We start from the raw sequence: 15,344 nt of genomic DNA on the forward strand, positions 1-15,344 counted from the left end.
TGCCTTAGCCTGTAGGTACCAAAGCTAAAACTGGGAGTACAAACACTTTTCTCGAGTTATTATTTTAAATTTTTCATCTTGGACAATATTCAAGCATGGGTCGGAAGTGGCAACATCGTGGGAAATTTGCATTTACCAAGCATTCAAATTTTAGCAAGTACAGTGAATGAAAGGCGTTACTTGTTGGGGGGGAAATACAATGTGTGTGTATGTGTGTGTGTGTGTGTGTGTGTGTGTGTGTGTGTAGCGTAGACCTTAATCATATCCACACGAGGATCTGTCAAAAATATAGCTTCCTTGGCTTCACCCAGATCCTCTGAATTCTAGGCATCTCTATGGGTGAGTTGTTAGAACCTTAATAAGACTCTCGGGTGATTCTGGGTTCGTTAGCTCACCTGCAGGGTGATTTTAGACCTGGTTGTTTATTTATTGTTGGGCAAAAATCTAACCAAGACCTTCAGGTGACCTTTATACTTGACATTGGTCCTTTTTCAGTGGCAGTTTTCCGTGCGGGGCAGGGCGGGGCGGGGCTGCGCTGGGCGGAGCTTTGGGGGCGGGGCGGGGCTGCGGTAGGCAGGACTGGTGTGGGCGGAGAGGGGCGGGGCGGGGGAGGCCCCGCGTGGCCCGGGGGTGCAGGGTGAGGATCAATGGCTCCCGCGCGCAGGCGCTGTCCTCTGAACTGGAAGGAAAGCAACTTCCGGTCGGAGTCACTTGGCCGGCGCCGCCGACCCGGAGCGGGAAGGCCCGCTCGGAACCCGACCCTCGCGGAGCCTCTGAACTGTGAGTAAGAAACTTCGTGAACGAGTAGGTGTGTCCGAGCCCGTGAGCACGGCGACGGAGAACGTGTGTGTGTGTGTGTGTGTGTGTGTGTGTGTGTGTGTGTGAGTGTGTGTGTGAGTGTGTGTGTATGTGTGATTGTGTGTGAGTGTGAGTGTGTGTGAGTGTGTGAGTATGTGTGATTGTGTGTGTATGTGTGTGAGTGTGTGTGTGTGAGTGTGTGTGTGTGATTGTGTGTGTGTGTGTGTGTGTATGAGTGTGAGTGTGTGTGAGTGTGTGTGTGTGATTGTGTGTGTGAGTGTGTGTGTAATTGTGTGTATTGTGATTTTGTGTGTGTGATTTTGTGTGTATGTGATTGTGTGTGTGATTTTGTGTGTGTGTGTGATTGTGTGTATGTGTAATTGTGTAATTGTGTGTGTGTGAGTGAGTGTGTGTGGTTGTGTGTGTGTGTGTGTGTGATTTTGTGTGTGTGTGTGTGATTGTGTGTATGTGTAATTGTGTGTGTGTGAGTGAGTGTGTGTGGTGTGTGTGTATGTGTGATTTTGTGTGTGTGTGAGTGAGTGTGAGTGTGTGTGTATGTATGATTTTGTGTGAGTGTGAGTGTGAGTGTGTGTGAGTGTGTGTGTGAGTGAGAGGCACAGCTGGCAGTGTGCTGCCGCCGGAGGGAAAGCGGGGAGCTGGGGAGAACCGATCTCGGACCGGGAGGGAGGGACTCGGTGGAGAGGAGCCGCGGGCCCTGCGCTCCGGGATGACCGGGAGGGGCTTTCCGGGCCCCGGTGTCCCCGCTCTGGCCGCCGCCTTACCCGGTGGAGCCGGGGGCCGGGGGCCGGGAGCCGGGAGCAGGGCCGGGGGCCGGGGACCCGGCCCGGCGTGCAGCTTCAGTCGGCACCGGAGCTGCCTTCTTCCAGAGGCTCGTGCTGTCACGGTGACGCTCCCGAAAACTTTTCCCAACTTGTTGCACATTGTGTCCTCGGCCTTCCCGTGGGCCCGCGCAGCGCTGTCGTGGGCGGTGGGGCAGCCTCCCCGGGGTCCCGGGGACGGCGGCGGGCGGGGAGCGGAGGCTCGCCATCCGGGCCGGGGAACCCGGGGGCACCGCTGGGAAAGCCGGGCTGGCGGGAGGTGCGGAGGAAGGGCTTGGGATACTCAGGGGAAAAGGAGTTGTCTGTCCTGTGATGTTGTAACAAGCACAGCTAGAGCAGCCTTGCTATGTCAAAAGTCACCGCAGATGCGTTTGGCAAAGTTTTCCTAAGGGAGAATTGGTAAGGAAGGAAGTGAAGGGACAGGAAAATAAAATGATCTTTTTCTCTGCCACGATCGGAATATACATTTCAAACGAGAGGCAGCAGAGAAGCATGCGCTCTATTCTGTTGGGAAATTGTTGTGTCCCTTATCTTTGGGGACGGGAGGAAACCCTAACATGATGCAACCACGTATAAAGCAGAAAAGGAAACGCTTTCTCAGCCCTGCCCCCAACCAAGTTCACCATGGCCTTTGACATCTCTCTCTTGTAGGTACATACACATGTCATTTCACTTTCTTATGGAAAAAAAAAAAAGATGATATATGCATACTACTCAGTTATCTGCCTTCTCAGATAAAAAAATAATAATAATAATATGTGGTGGAAGTCATGCCTTATGCAACACCCCCTTATCTTAACGGCAGCGTGGTATTCCTCTGCCTGGGTGTACCATAACCTAGTCAACTATCTCTTAAAACAGCCTTTGCCCTTTATTCTTCAAATTATATTTTGTTAAATTCAGATATATTAATCCTTTGTGAAATATATTTTCAAGAACTATCAGTCTTTCAGTTTAAAATGCCTAGGTTTTATATTGCTTGAAGTGATCCCCACTTAAAAATTATTAAAATATGTCTTAATTTTTAAAATAATTTTTATGCTTTACTTATTAAAACATCTGAGTTATTTTTGTACATGATTCAAGATAGATATTTAGCCATTTTTCCTGAAATCAATTCTTTTCCCCAACCGACTAGAAATAATACAACCTTAAAATAGTAAAAATGTGTACATGGGTTTGTTTTTCTTCTTCTTCTTCTTCTTCTTCTTCTTCTTCTTCTTCTTCTTCTTCTTCTTCTTCTTATTGTTCTATTTGTCTCTTCCTATACAAATACTAATCTCTTTGATTAATGGCTTTTTTAGTAATTCATAAAGCAAGCCCCTCTTCACTTTTCAAAATTTTCTAGAATATTGCACTCTTTCAGTAAAATATAAACTGCTCATATTTCATTAAAATAATCCTGTTTAGCTGTTATTTAATTTCCAATAAATTCTCTTTACCAAGGATGTGTCTTTACTGTTTCTAGCTTAATAGGATTTTTGCTGAGATTAGATTTTGGATTGGGTGCAAAGTCTATTTTGTCTACGCATTGGCTAGCACTTTGAGAGGACTTTTAAGCAACAGATGTTGGTTGTTCATTTTGTCTATTTCTTCTTAATATGCTGTCTTTTCATTACTACTTCACTAGATATTTTTATCAGGACTGGAAATTGAATTCTATTCTGTGGCTTTTGGCATCTGTCATAACCTATCATGTGTTTTAATTCTTTGACTTAAGGATGGTAAATTATTTTGGTAGATTTTCAGTTTGTGATCCAAACTTACACCTGGTTGTGGAGTAATATTTAAGCATATAGGTTCCTTTTGGTATCAGTTTTATTTAAAATCAATAATTGAGTTTCATCTGTAGTGTTCTTTTTCTGTGTTGTTTTTGCCAAAGCGATATCAAGGTTATGCAGGTTTCCTGGAAAGAGCTGTGAAGAGTTCCTTCTTTCTCTGCTCTAAAGTAGTGTAAATAGTATAAGAGCTCTCTGTCCTTTGAAAGTCTGAAAGAATTCACTCCTCGTGACACCATCTTGGTTTGAAAGTACATTGTTCTTAAAACAGCAACAATATTTTGCAAACAGATCCAGAACTTTAAAAAGCAAATAAAAACTTCTCAAAATAAATGAAAGGGTCTGAAACACAAATAATGTTGAGAACAAAGAACTACTTGTTTTTATCCCTCTCCTTCCCCCTACCCCCTCTTTTTATGGTCCGGGGAAATACTATAGGTACACTGAGGCTGGTAATAAAATTCTCTTTCTCACCTCTATTCCAGTTATAGTACAAAAGAAAAGGTGTTGCTTCTACATGGGTAAGGTATTATATGCCCTGAAAGAAACCAACAGTGAAACTCAATTGAAAGAGCATCAGTTTCAGTTTGTTGTCATTGGCTTCCTATTCTTGCTGGGAAATTTCTTCCTTTATAGGTACTAACCAAGCTGACATTCTACTGCAGGTAAATCCCAAAGGTGGTTTCAAAATGAGTGAGTGAGAAAATACACAAGCTAAGCATGCTTGTCCTTACTTAAATATCAGTCTCACAGTCCAGGTATGTGTGTGGTGTGGCACACATAGAACAGGGCTGGCTTCTAAGGAATACAAACTATCTAACCAAAGACTACTTTTCACGTGACTAATAGTTGACTGTTAATATGTGGATAATAGTATATTTTGTAACCTTTCGTAGAGTTATTAACTTTTATAAATGATTATTTTAAATACTTTTTGATTACTTCAAGATACTTTGATTACTTCAAGATACTTTTTGATCTTCAAGATCAAGAATATTACCTTAGGCAGGTAATATAATTTAGCAGTGTGCAAATGTATACTGTGAAATATACTTCTGAAGACTCATACATTTACATAGGGATGCAAGCATTATGTGAATGATTGGATATTTGAGTATTTTAATTGACCATCTATTAATTTAGAAAAAATAACTATTGACATGATTTGAGGGCATGTTTTATAAGAAAAATTGCATGTTTTTTAAACCATACCCATTATCCAAAAGTAAATGGTAGATGAAAATAGATAGCCAATTGATGTAAAACTCTGCTATGGCCTATGCTTGCTGCAATGGTGTTCAATCATGGAGAAAAGGGAGGATATTATCTGGAATGAGATATGGAGAATTGTTTCCATGAGTGGCAGAACAAACAACAGGGAATTTTGCTATGAAGAAAGAAAAGACAGAAATCAGGAACTCAGATAATATATTATTTAAAATTAATTGAAGAAAATTAACTGTTATTGTGGGATATTTAAATGATTTTACTATTCATAGCTATGTATTATGTGGCATTTTATAACATCATATATATGCTACCCCTAAACTAGAAATGCCTTTTCTTTGATATTGATGTTTCTCAACCTTTTTGAGTCCATATTTCCTTTATTATAAACATTGAAATCTCACATATATTAGGAGATTGTAATTTGTGCCTCTGCTTCCAACACAGTCCTCTTATGCCTCCTCATACAGAATATAAGCTTTCTCTTATAGTTTTGCCATTCAAGAATATTCTAAAAAGTCCTACTTTATGTAATTTATAAAAACAGATTTTTAATATTCAATAGCCACTACCCCATCTCCAGATTCTAACATGGCACCTACTCAGAGGAAGGGAGACCCCTTATAAACGGAGCAAGCTAACTGAGCAGTACCAGTGTTTATGTTCACCTCAAAGGGGCACAACACATGCCAGTTTCCCTTTTGGTGTGGTATTGTTTAGTTGTGTACTTCAACTCATCACGTTTGATAAATTGAAAGAAGTTTTGTACAACTCAAGAAGAAAAGGGAGTGAGGTAAAGCTGAGACTCATGGGTGTGGTCTCTGACTTTGAAATCTTCTTTTAATTCTCAGAAGATAGCACAAAAAGAAGCTCTAACATCCAGCAAAATGGAGAGTCTGATCCGGGGAGCTTTCAGTTTGATCAGTGAAGTTGTCTTACCTTGTTTATCCTTATGCATTTAGCCAACCTTGTTTATCCTTATGCATTTGTATTTATGGAAAAAATACAAAATCCAGATTCTGACGTTGCTGGCTCTGTAAGTTGCCATTATTTCAGCTGTCTGATTGGGACACAGGAACAGTACTAGTAGAGTGCAGTATGCTATGGGTATATCTATAACCAAAGTTTACAACCTGGAAAGTGAGACTAGAAATGCAAGCTGTCATGTGGGGAATTGGCTGCTTTTGCCATGGAGCGCTCTTAAAAGTGGAAAACGATGTTAAGTAAATGTTACGAGTGACAGTTTTCATTCATTTCCTTTCTTCAAATAAGGAAAACACACATACTTCTTTAAAGGGTTACCTTAACTTTCTGAGACAGAGGTATTCTTTTATTTATGCCTGTGTACTACATGATGGACTTACTTTCTGCTGTTTGCTTCTGATGTTTTTTGTGGTTGAGGAGGCCAACAGAACTCAGATACAGAAAAGATAGGATGTGTCTCTCACTTATTCAACTCTTTGTTTGCTAAGGTGGCAACTTCTCTTAAGTAGAATTCGAACTCTTACTATTCATTTCCCAAGGGACTGGGAAAAGCAGGTGACTTTCTTTTCTAGGGCATAGTGAAAGAGGTAGTAGGTACTTCAGGTAATTTCTTTCCTCCATCCTGAAACTACTTTAGATTTAAACTGGCCTCTCACAGTGTGAACACTGGCAGAATACTTAGAATAGTGTTAGCAGTGAGGGAAACCCAGCAGAGCGGTCTTTCCGACCTCCCAAATCACTCATGCTGTCTATCACCCCACAAAAAGTAGATCTTATTAAAGAATTATAAATCATTCTGGGGTGAAGGTCATAGGAATCTACCTTTAAGCCTGTGTCTCTTTAATCTTGAAGATCTTATTAAAGAATTATAAATCATTCTGGGGTGAAGGTTGTAGGAATCTATCTTTAAGCTTGTGTCTCTTTTTAATCTTGAAATGCGTGTGTACGTGTGTGTATAAATAATCAGAATTGAGCTGCTCTGATTAAATTGGGCAATGGTGGTGGATCATTGTTTGGCTCACACAGTCCTAGTCTCAGTGGAGCTCCATAAGCACCATTACTTTACTAGAAGCCTGGTGCATGAAAATTCATGCACTGGAGGTGGGGGCCCTCAGCCCAGCCTTCCCTCTCTCACAGTCCTGGAGCCCTCAGAGGCGGGAGGCAACCTGACGATCAGGGGAAGGTGATGCCCCATCATACCTCTGCTGCTGCCACTGCTGACAGCACAAGCCTAGGCCCACCCTGGTTACCTGAGCCTTGGGCAGCCACCGTCTAAGACTTGCCTGCACCTCAGGCTGGCCCTGGGGGGCTGAGATGACTGGTTGGCTCCCGGGGCAGGTGTGCAGAATGGCCGGGCCTGCCTTGGGGCAGGCCCAGCCTTGCCATGTGCCTGCTACCCCAGCAGGGCTGAGGGGACTGAGCGCTGCCATCTTGTGGCTGTGGGCACCGCCATCTTTGAGGGCAGACCAATCAATTAGCATATTCCCTTATTGGCTGTGGGTACCACCATCTTTGAGGGCATGGCAATCAATTAGCATATTCCTTCTTTATTAACTGTGGGCTCCACCATTTATTCCCTCTTTATTAGATAGGATTTATTCAGGATTGATTACCTATTACTTGGCAGAATAATACTAATTGCCATAGACAATAGGCTTAAGATATTTTATCTAAAAATAGGAAAAGAAGAAAAAAAGTTCATTTAAAATTGAAAAGGAGACTGGGAGGAATTAGAGTACCACTTTAGAAGTTTCAATATCCATATAGTTAGAGTCCCAGAAAGGGACACAGAAGAAATGAAACTGCCCAAAAAATAATTCCAGAAAATTTCACAAACTGAAGGATGAACTTCCAAATAGGTTAAGTACAAAATCAGGAATCAAAATGTCTCTGGATTTCAACAAAAACAAATGTAAGTTAGAAGAGAGCATAGCAAGGTTTTCCAAATTCTAAGGAATAATTACTTCTAACCTAAAACTCTTAACCTGGAAACTATCAGTTAAATCTGAGGCTGGAGTAAAGCTATTTTCAGTTATGCAAGGTCTCAAAAAATGAATTTCACAAACACTTTCTCAAAAGTAGCTATTGTGGGGTTAACTTCACCAAATGGACAAGTAAACAAGAAGGATAAAGATTTGGGATTCTGAAAATGAGGGATTCAACTAGAGAAAGATAGTTGAGATAGGACATAGATCCCAAAGGGAATTCCCAAATTCAAGGTGAAAGAAGGTCTCCTTTACGCATGGAGGGCAACAAGTCTAGACTGGAGCAAGTCAGAAAGCTCAAGGAGAGTTTCTTCTAAAAAGATAAATTGATAAAATAACAAGTGTTTGAATGGATTGAGGAGTTGTATTAGTGATAATATAAACTGCCCTAACCGGTTTGGCTCAGTGGATAGACTGTCAGCCCTCAAGCTGAAGGGGTGATGGTTCGATTCTGGTCAAGGGCATATACATCAGTTACTGGCTTGATCCCTGCCAGATCAGGGCACAATGCAGGAGGCAACCAATCATTTCTCACGTTGATGTTTCTCTCCTCTTTCCTTCGACTCTCTCTAAAAATCAATGGGAAAATATATCCTTGGGTAAGGATTAACACAAAAAAAGAAAAGAAAAGAAATAAATAAGTTTTTTCAGGGAAAAGGTTTTTTATAAAAGGAAAAAGCCATATATATGGGATGGGCAAAAGTAGGTTTACAGTTATAATATAAATAAATAGTATAATAGTAAGTAAATAATAATACAAGAATAAGCTCTTGTGTTTTGAGTATTCACAACTGTAAATCTACTTTTGCCTACCACTCTATAATATCATTTAGCATTGAATAACATTACATAGTCTTAAGAAAGTAAAAAGTGAATCCTATTCTAACCAAAAAATAGGAGAACAGGGAGGACATTAAGTAGAGAGGGGGGTTGTTAAAGAGAACTTAATCCTTATTTTACATAGTGGGAAGATGGTAAAACTGAAAAATTAATAGTGTCAATGTAGTATGTTAGATACAGAAAGAAATAAACCAAAAGAGCTGAAAATTGTTGCCAAGGTGAAGCAGGAATGGGGAAAGGAGAGCAAGGGACTGTTGTTTTTCTTAAGCCCTGTGAAGCTATTTGACTGATTAAAAAAAAATTACAAAATAAAAACTTAATTAGGGGGGAAAGAACTAGAGATTAGATTTTAATGTCACAGAGACCTGGATTTTCTAGGTCTTCCATTTTCTAATTCTGTGACCTTAGTCAATGTATTTTAACTTTTGACGACTTGTTTCCTTATTTAGAAAAAATATATATATATATATATGCTTCTGCAGATGGAAGATTAAAATAGGTAGTTTATGTAAAACATCTAGCAAGTAATATTCCTTCAATAGGTGTCGATCACTACCTCTTGCCCTAATGTTTCCCATTAGAAAATAGAGAACCACCTCCTTCATTGTTGGGATGCTTGACATTCAAACAAGACTGAGATTGTCCTTCTGTCCCAAGGCTATGTGCTTCTTCAGGACTGAAGACATGCTATTGGGAGCTATGTCCTATCTCAACTATCTGTGGATAGTTTGAGAATTTAAATAAAATTGACATGATTAGAATATTGATAAGAGGAGCATCATGTTAAAAGGATCACTGCTGCTTGGTAGAAGAGCTGTGGTCACACTCAGATACATGAACTTCAGTACAAATGCCATTAATGTAAGTCTCTTCCATTCATAGATAAAACACTTATAGATAGACTAGAGGCCTGTTGCACGAATTTGTGCATCGGTGGGCTCCCTCAGCCTGGCCGGTGTCCTCTCACAATCCAGGACCCCTCAGGGGAAGTAGTAATGCATGAAGCAGCAGGCAGCCAGGGAGGAGCCTGAGCCTGGGCCAGGCACTACATCACTCCTGCTCATCCCAGCCCTGCTGCGCCTGCCACCACCACTTAGTAACGCTGCTGCTGCCGTAGAGACAGGAGAGGCTCATGCCACAGCAACTGTGCTTGCCCGTCATGAGCCCAGTGTCAGCTGAGCAGTGCTCCCACTATGGGAGCACACTGACCACCACGGGGCAGCTCCTGTATTGACTGTCTGCCCCCTGGTCAGTGTGCATCATACCTACCAGTTGACTGGTTGTTGGTTGGTTGGTTGTTCGATTGTTTAGGCTTTTAAGTATATAGATGAGTTGTGGAAATTTTATGGAACTAATAAAATTTTATTTTTGGAGTGCTGTTGCTCTGGGCCAATGATCGGCAAACTCATTAATCAACAGAGCGGCAAATTGCTACTCGAGAGCCACAGTTTGCCGACCACTGCTCTGGGCCATCTGCCAACATATCAAAATACCTTAAAAATAAAAATCTCTACCTTAGCAACTGCTATTTTTGTTTTCACATTCTATATACTTCTTCTAGAACAATTAAAAACGCAAATTACTGTGAAACAAAAGGACACTATGAAAGCCTGTTTCCCTACCTTGGTGCGTATTTATGTAGTGTTTTATGGAGTACAGTATTTTCCCAGTTATAACTAGACACTCCTATGGCAGTGATTCTAAATCTGTGACACATCTGCTTCCCCCCCAACCCGCAAATATGATCCAAGAAGACTTGGACACTGTTTGTTGATGGTTGTTTTTTTTGTGTGTTTGTTTTTTAGACTACCCTTAATGATTCTAATGTATTGACAGGTTGGAAACCTATATCCTGCAGCATGTTCTATCCCTACATACTAACCTGGGGCATATGAGGGAACTGAGGTCCTCAGAAAGGTTAAATGACTTGCTCATTCTCACCTCAACAAGCATGTCCAGACTTGACATGTATTCTCTATGCCAACTCTGACTTTATCTTTAGTTAACTAGGCTTTTTAAATTTAATTATAATCTATAAATTATCTTAATAGAGAAATTATTACACAAGATGTGATCTCATCTAAAAATTATTTGGAATCTTTATTTTATAGTATTTCTTGTATTTTTTCCAGATACAAAAGGAAGTAAACAGCAAATCAAAGATCTTATTAAATTTCCCTACAACAGTGTTAGGATTTACTAGGTCTGAATATTCATATTTGAGAGAAAAATGGTGTGGCCTTGAAAAGAGTGGAAACTTGGGTGATTTCGGCACAAATGCAGATTTGAAAGGTTGGTTTGTCAGGCCACACAGAGATTTGTGGGTCCTTTCTCAGGAGCATTCAGCAGTTTGAGTGGATTGCATGGTGTAAAAATAATATGTGTGGTTTTAAACTTTTTATCATATTAATACATTTAAAGTCACACCCTAAACATCTTGGGGATGACTGAAAATGTAGATCTGGAGATCTCTGTAATCTTATTTATTTTCTTACTGGAGTTCTCACAATTACTTCTAATAAAACAAGTTGTGACTTGCAAGCATTTGCCCAACAGTCTGTAGGTGTCCTTGGGGAAATTAAAAGAAGGAATATGAAGAGCTGTAGAGTCCTGTGCCAGTGGATAAGAGCACAGAATACAGCTTTATGATTATGTGGGCTTTTGCCTGTTCCCATTTATCATCGGAAATATTCTCAAGGCTAAATGACTGCTTAGCAATTTAAACTGTGATTTAAGAGAAAACAGGCCTTTTTGTGAAAAGGTCCTCCGTCTCCTGAAATTTAACTCCTTTAAAAAAAGAGTTCTCTTCTTTCATAATGGTTTTTTTCTTTTACAGTAAATATCTCAGGAGATGCTGGAGAGCCCTAATCTGTTGATTCATGAGATTAACTGCTTCTTTTTCTTTATGAATCTGGGGTATCCTGTGACATCTTTTACATTATTGTCTTCTATTTGAGGGATCTTTTTCAGATAACTTGAAGGTTTGTTTTTTCCCAAAAACTTTTTTGGTTAAGACCAGAGCATAGGTACAATGTTGTCCTACTCTTGTTAACATCATTAGTAATGCTATTTTATTGTCGTGAATTTGGTAGAATGGAAAACAAAGACTTAAGAAAAATCATAAGCTCAAACTTGCTACAAGAGGTTTTTTTTGTGTGTTATTTAGTAGTATGTAAGAGTTAATAGAACAAAGCATTAGCTAACACTCCTACCTTTTTGGTTAATAGTCTCTTTACATAAAACCACAGATTTCTACTAAAATGCCTTTCTATTTTAGGAATTACCTAGTTTTCCGTCTGACATATAGCTAATAAGTGAGCCTATTCTTTTTTGGTTTATACTTGGGAGGAAAAAAGTGTACATCTTATGACATACAGTGGTACAATAATGCATATTGTTTCTTTCTCTCTCCATTATTTTTAACAATTTAAGGGTGTGTGTTTTTTGCCCGGCCGGTGTGCCTCAGTGGACCCATGTATATTTACCCGTGTACCAGAAGGTCACCAGTTTAATTCCTGGTCAGGGCACATGCCCAGGTTTCAGGCCCAATCCCCAGTAGGGGTGTGCAAGAGGCAGCCGATTGATATTTCTCATCTATGTTTCTTTCCCTCTTCCTTCTTCTCTCTGAAATCAACAAAAACAAATATTTTTTAATTAGTATTTTTTCTTGCAATGGAAAAAATATTTTGGTCTGGTTATCTGTATCAAATAACATTGGACATTCAGATCAGTACTTCAAGAATGTAAGCAAGAGGGAAGGCATAGTATTTATTTCTTCCTCTAGATTTTTTATATCACTTAGAAGCTACATTTTCCCCTGCCTATTGTTAATAATGTCTCTTCAAGAACTTTTGTCCAAAATTGAATACCTTTCCCCTGAAAATTTTTCTTCCTGTTTCTGTTTCTGGCTATCAGCACTGTTTGCCAAGTATTTTGAAAATTATGGCTGGTGCCGAAACCGGTTTGGCTCAATGGATAGAGCGTCGGACTGCAGACTGAAAGGTCCCAGGTTCGATTCCAGTCAAGGGCATGTAGCTTGGTTGCGGGCATATCCCCAGTAGGGGGTGTGCAAGAGGCAGCTGATCGATGATTCTCTCTCATCGATGTTTCTAACTCTCTATCCGTCTCTCTTCCTCTCTGTAAAAAATCAATAAAATATATTTTAAAAAAAAAAAGAAAGAAAGAAAGAAAGTTATGGCTGATGAACCATCTTCAACAGAATCGCCTGGCTCACTGTGCTTATCGAAATGTAGATTTCAGGGCCCCCTCCCAGGTAACTGATTCTGAATGCAGGGACCTGGATGCTGCCTTCTTGTCTAGATCCAACTGGCCAACTAATCCTGTTGATTTTACCTTTGAAATAAATATCTCTTAAATCCATCCACCTTTCATTCCCCCTGCTCTATTCAAGCCCTCATCTCCCACCCAAAATAGAGCAACTTTCCTACAAATATTCCCGTTTTGTCTCCCTCAGTTTATATCCCATGCTGGTGTCCAGTTTACCTTTCTAAAACATGTCCATCTTCTACTTGTAAATCCTCATTTCTCCTTAATGTCAGCAGGTTAAAGTCTAAATTTCTTAAAGTCTAAATTTCAAGGTCTACTATAATCTGGCCATAACTGAGTTTGCTGCATATAGTTTATGCAGTTAGTACACTCTGCATCTCTAGGGGATGCTATTCCAGCATGAATGCTGCCCCTAAGGTTTTTGCAGTGCAGCACAAACTTAGATGGTGGCCCTGATTATCTGAACTTCCTCTCATCCCACACATCTGCTAGACTTCCATAAGTAGAATACCTCCAGTCCCTAAATGCACTACAGTAGATACTACTCAGTACCTCTGCCCTTTCAGAGTGCATGTTCTTTCCTCTCATTCTCTACTTGTTAAAATCCTTCTCATATTCAGGGCGCAGTCTTGTTACAGAAAACCAGACAAAAACCAAGCAGTGTTTTTAGAGAGATGGAGTTACATTTATTATGTGCGGATCCAGAGGAAAATGTCTCCCCAATATGGTGTGCTTCCAGCCCCCTTTGCAAGTTCTTAAAGAGCCCCTATGTGCTGGGGCCTTGAGACCTCAACCAAAGACCTGGCCTGGTGCCAGCACTGATAATTTTGTCTGGGGAAGGTATAATGGCCCCTCTGAAGTGGGAGTAGTCTTATTTTCCTTATTATTTAAGCAAGCAAGCATTTACAGAAGCCAAATAGCAGGGTTAAAATTTCAAACAGCAGTTTTTATATAAGATAGATGCTTTAGTTTAATTGTTAGATCCTCTGTGAAGCCCAACAGTTCTCTTTTTCTTTTTGTTCTTTTGAGGTAAATTTTATATACAATTAAATGCACATATCTTGAGTGAACTATTAGGTGAGTTCCTACATACACTTCTACATGTGCCTCCAGAACCCTATTAAGCTATGCTCATATCTTTTTACACATTTGTAATTGACTACTGATATGGTTAATCGTTTTCATGTGTGTCTGCCTTATGAAATTATGAGCTCCAATTAGAAGGGGGAAAAGGCAAGGATTACCTACTGTTTGTTCAGCACTGAACCAGTCTTGAATATTGTACCAATTAGGGTACATCTCAGCTCCTCTCTTAAGAGACCCCCAAACACAGTGGCTTAAGACAGAAATTTTATTTCATTTGTATATTCCAATTGAAAGTAGAAGACACTCAGAGCTGATCTGGCAGTCCCACAATGTCAAGAACCTAAGCATCTTCATTCTTGTTCCACCATCTGTTTTGTTTAACCATCCCTTGAAGTATTGCCCTCACCACAGGATCTGGTTGACTCACCACAATATTTCATCCAGCTAGAATATATATATGTTTTAAGTTGCAGCTAGTGGTGCCTTCACGAGAATAGGTTTCATGTTTGTTTTGTTCTCACTGCATCAGTGGTGTCCAACAAAGCTCTGATCGTAGTTGGTACTCAGTAAATGTTGTATTGAATGAACATCCACCGTAGCACTCTGGGAGAATGCTTTGCAACAGGTTTGAATGAAAGTCTTTTAACTAAGGATTTGTAACTGTAGGCAAGTATTTCAATTGCACCGAGCCTTATCAATGGAAATATGAATAATAGGAAATAATGACTTGGTGAAAAAACCTTGTGAAAGGAACCCAACTCTTAAGGTAGTGCCGCTTCTGAAGCCCCTTGCTGCACCTGACACAGTGCTTTACATGTTGTAAGCAAGCAAATAGTTTAGTTTTTTGTAATTGAATTCAGTAATAATGGGATGTATTTTATTAAAATTAAAATTTGTCCCAGCAGTTGGCAAACTTTTGTTGGAGTTGGGCAACTTTACCAAGGGAAGATAAGATTATCTCCCTTGTACAGGCTGCCTCTCCTAGCCTAGGACAGTTTCGTTATTGAACCAAGAATCAGTAAAGGAAGAAGCAACTTGCTGCCCAGGGATCATCTTGGTACTTCCTCCAGGGTGGTATGTGCTGAACCTGGGAAGCAGAACAAGAACTTACTGCCCCCCATTTTCCTTCTGGCAGGAACCACCCAGAGGAAAAAAGGAATTCCTGATGGAGGTGAGTGGGTTGAAACTACCCTGGCCTCTGGAGAAGTAGGAGAGAGGGAGCACTTTTCCTAGTGTGTGATGGAAAGAAACCAGCAAACCAAGCCCAGAAATAAAGAAATTACTATGGAAGGCTTTCTTAAAAATATATTTAAACCATAAGTAGCAGAGTATTTCCAAGGCAGAGATTACACTAGCTTGGACTTCCTGGGCTTGGGCTGTGAGAATGGCCATAAGATTTGGGTTTGAGCATGTTTACTATAAATAAAGCCATTTCCCAAGAGTCTGTGCAGGAGACATGCCAAAATGTAATTGAAATGTGACTGCTTCTTAAATTGTGAAATGAAATTTACATTTAACAA

The 15,344-nt window shown here is 40.1% G+C and overlaps 1 protein-coding gene across 9 annotated transcripts in view; it reads left to right on the forward strand.

Annotated features, from left to right (window-relative positions):
• TANK (TRAF family member associated NFKB activator) overlaps window positions 1-15,344 on the forward strand; it is a 77,847-nt gene that overhangs the window by 16,883 nt on the left and 45,620 nt on the right. For 2 of the 9 annotated variants that reach the window (XM_084891542.1, XM_084891538.1), the window contains exon 2: window positions 14,960-14,995. The exons of 2 other annotated variants lie outside the window; for them this stretch is intronic. The gene's annotated coding sequence lies outside the window, so the exon portion shown is untranslated. Of the gene's footprint in view, window positions 1-619; window positions 781-14,959; window positions 14,996-15,344 lie in introns of those variants that run through there. 5 more of the 9 variants (XM_084891541.1, XM_084891537.1, XM_084891543.1 and 2 more) reach the window with 5 other exon arrangements.

Source organism: Pipistrellus hanaki (assembly GCF_964339955.1).
Source record: "Pipistrellus hanaki genome assembly, chromosome: 8".
Classification (NCBI taxonomy): Eukaryota; Metazoa; Chordata; class Mammalia; order Chiroptera; family Vespertilionidae; genus Pipistrellus; species Pipistrellus hanaki.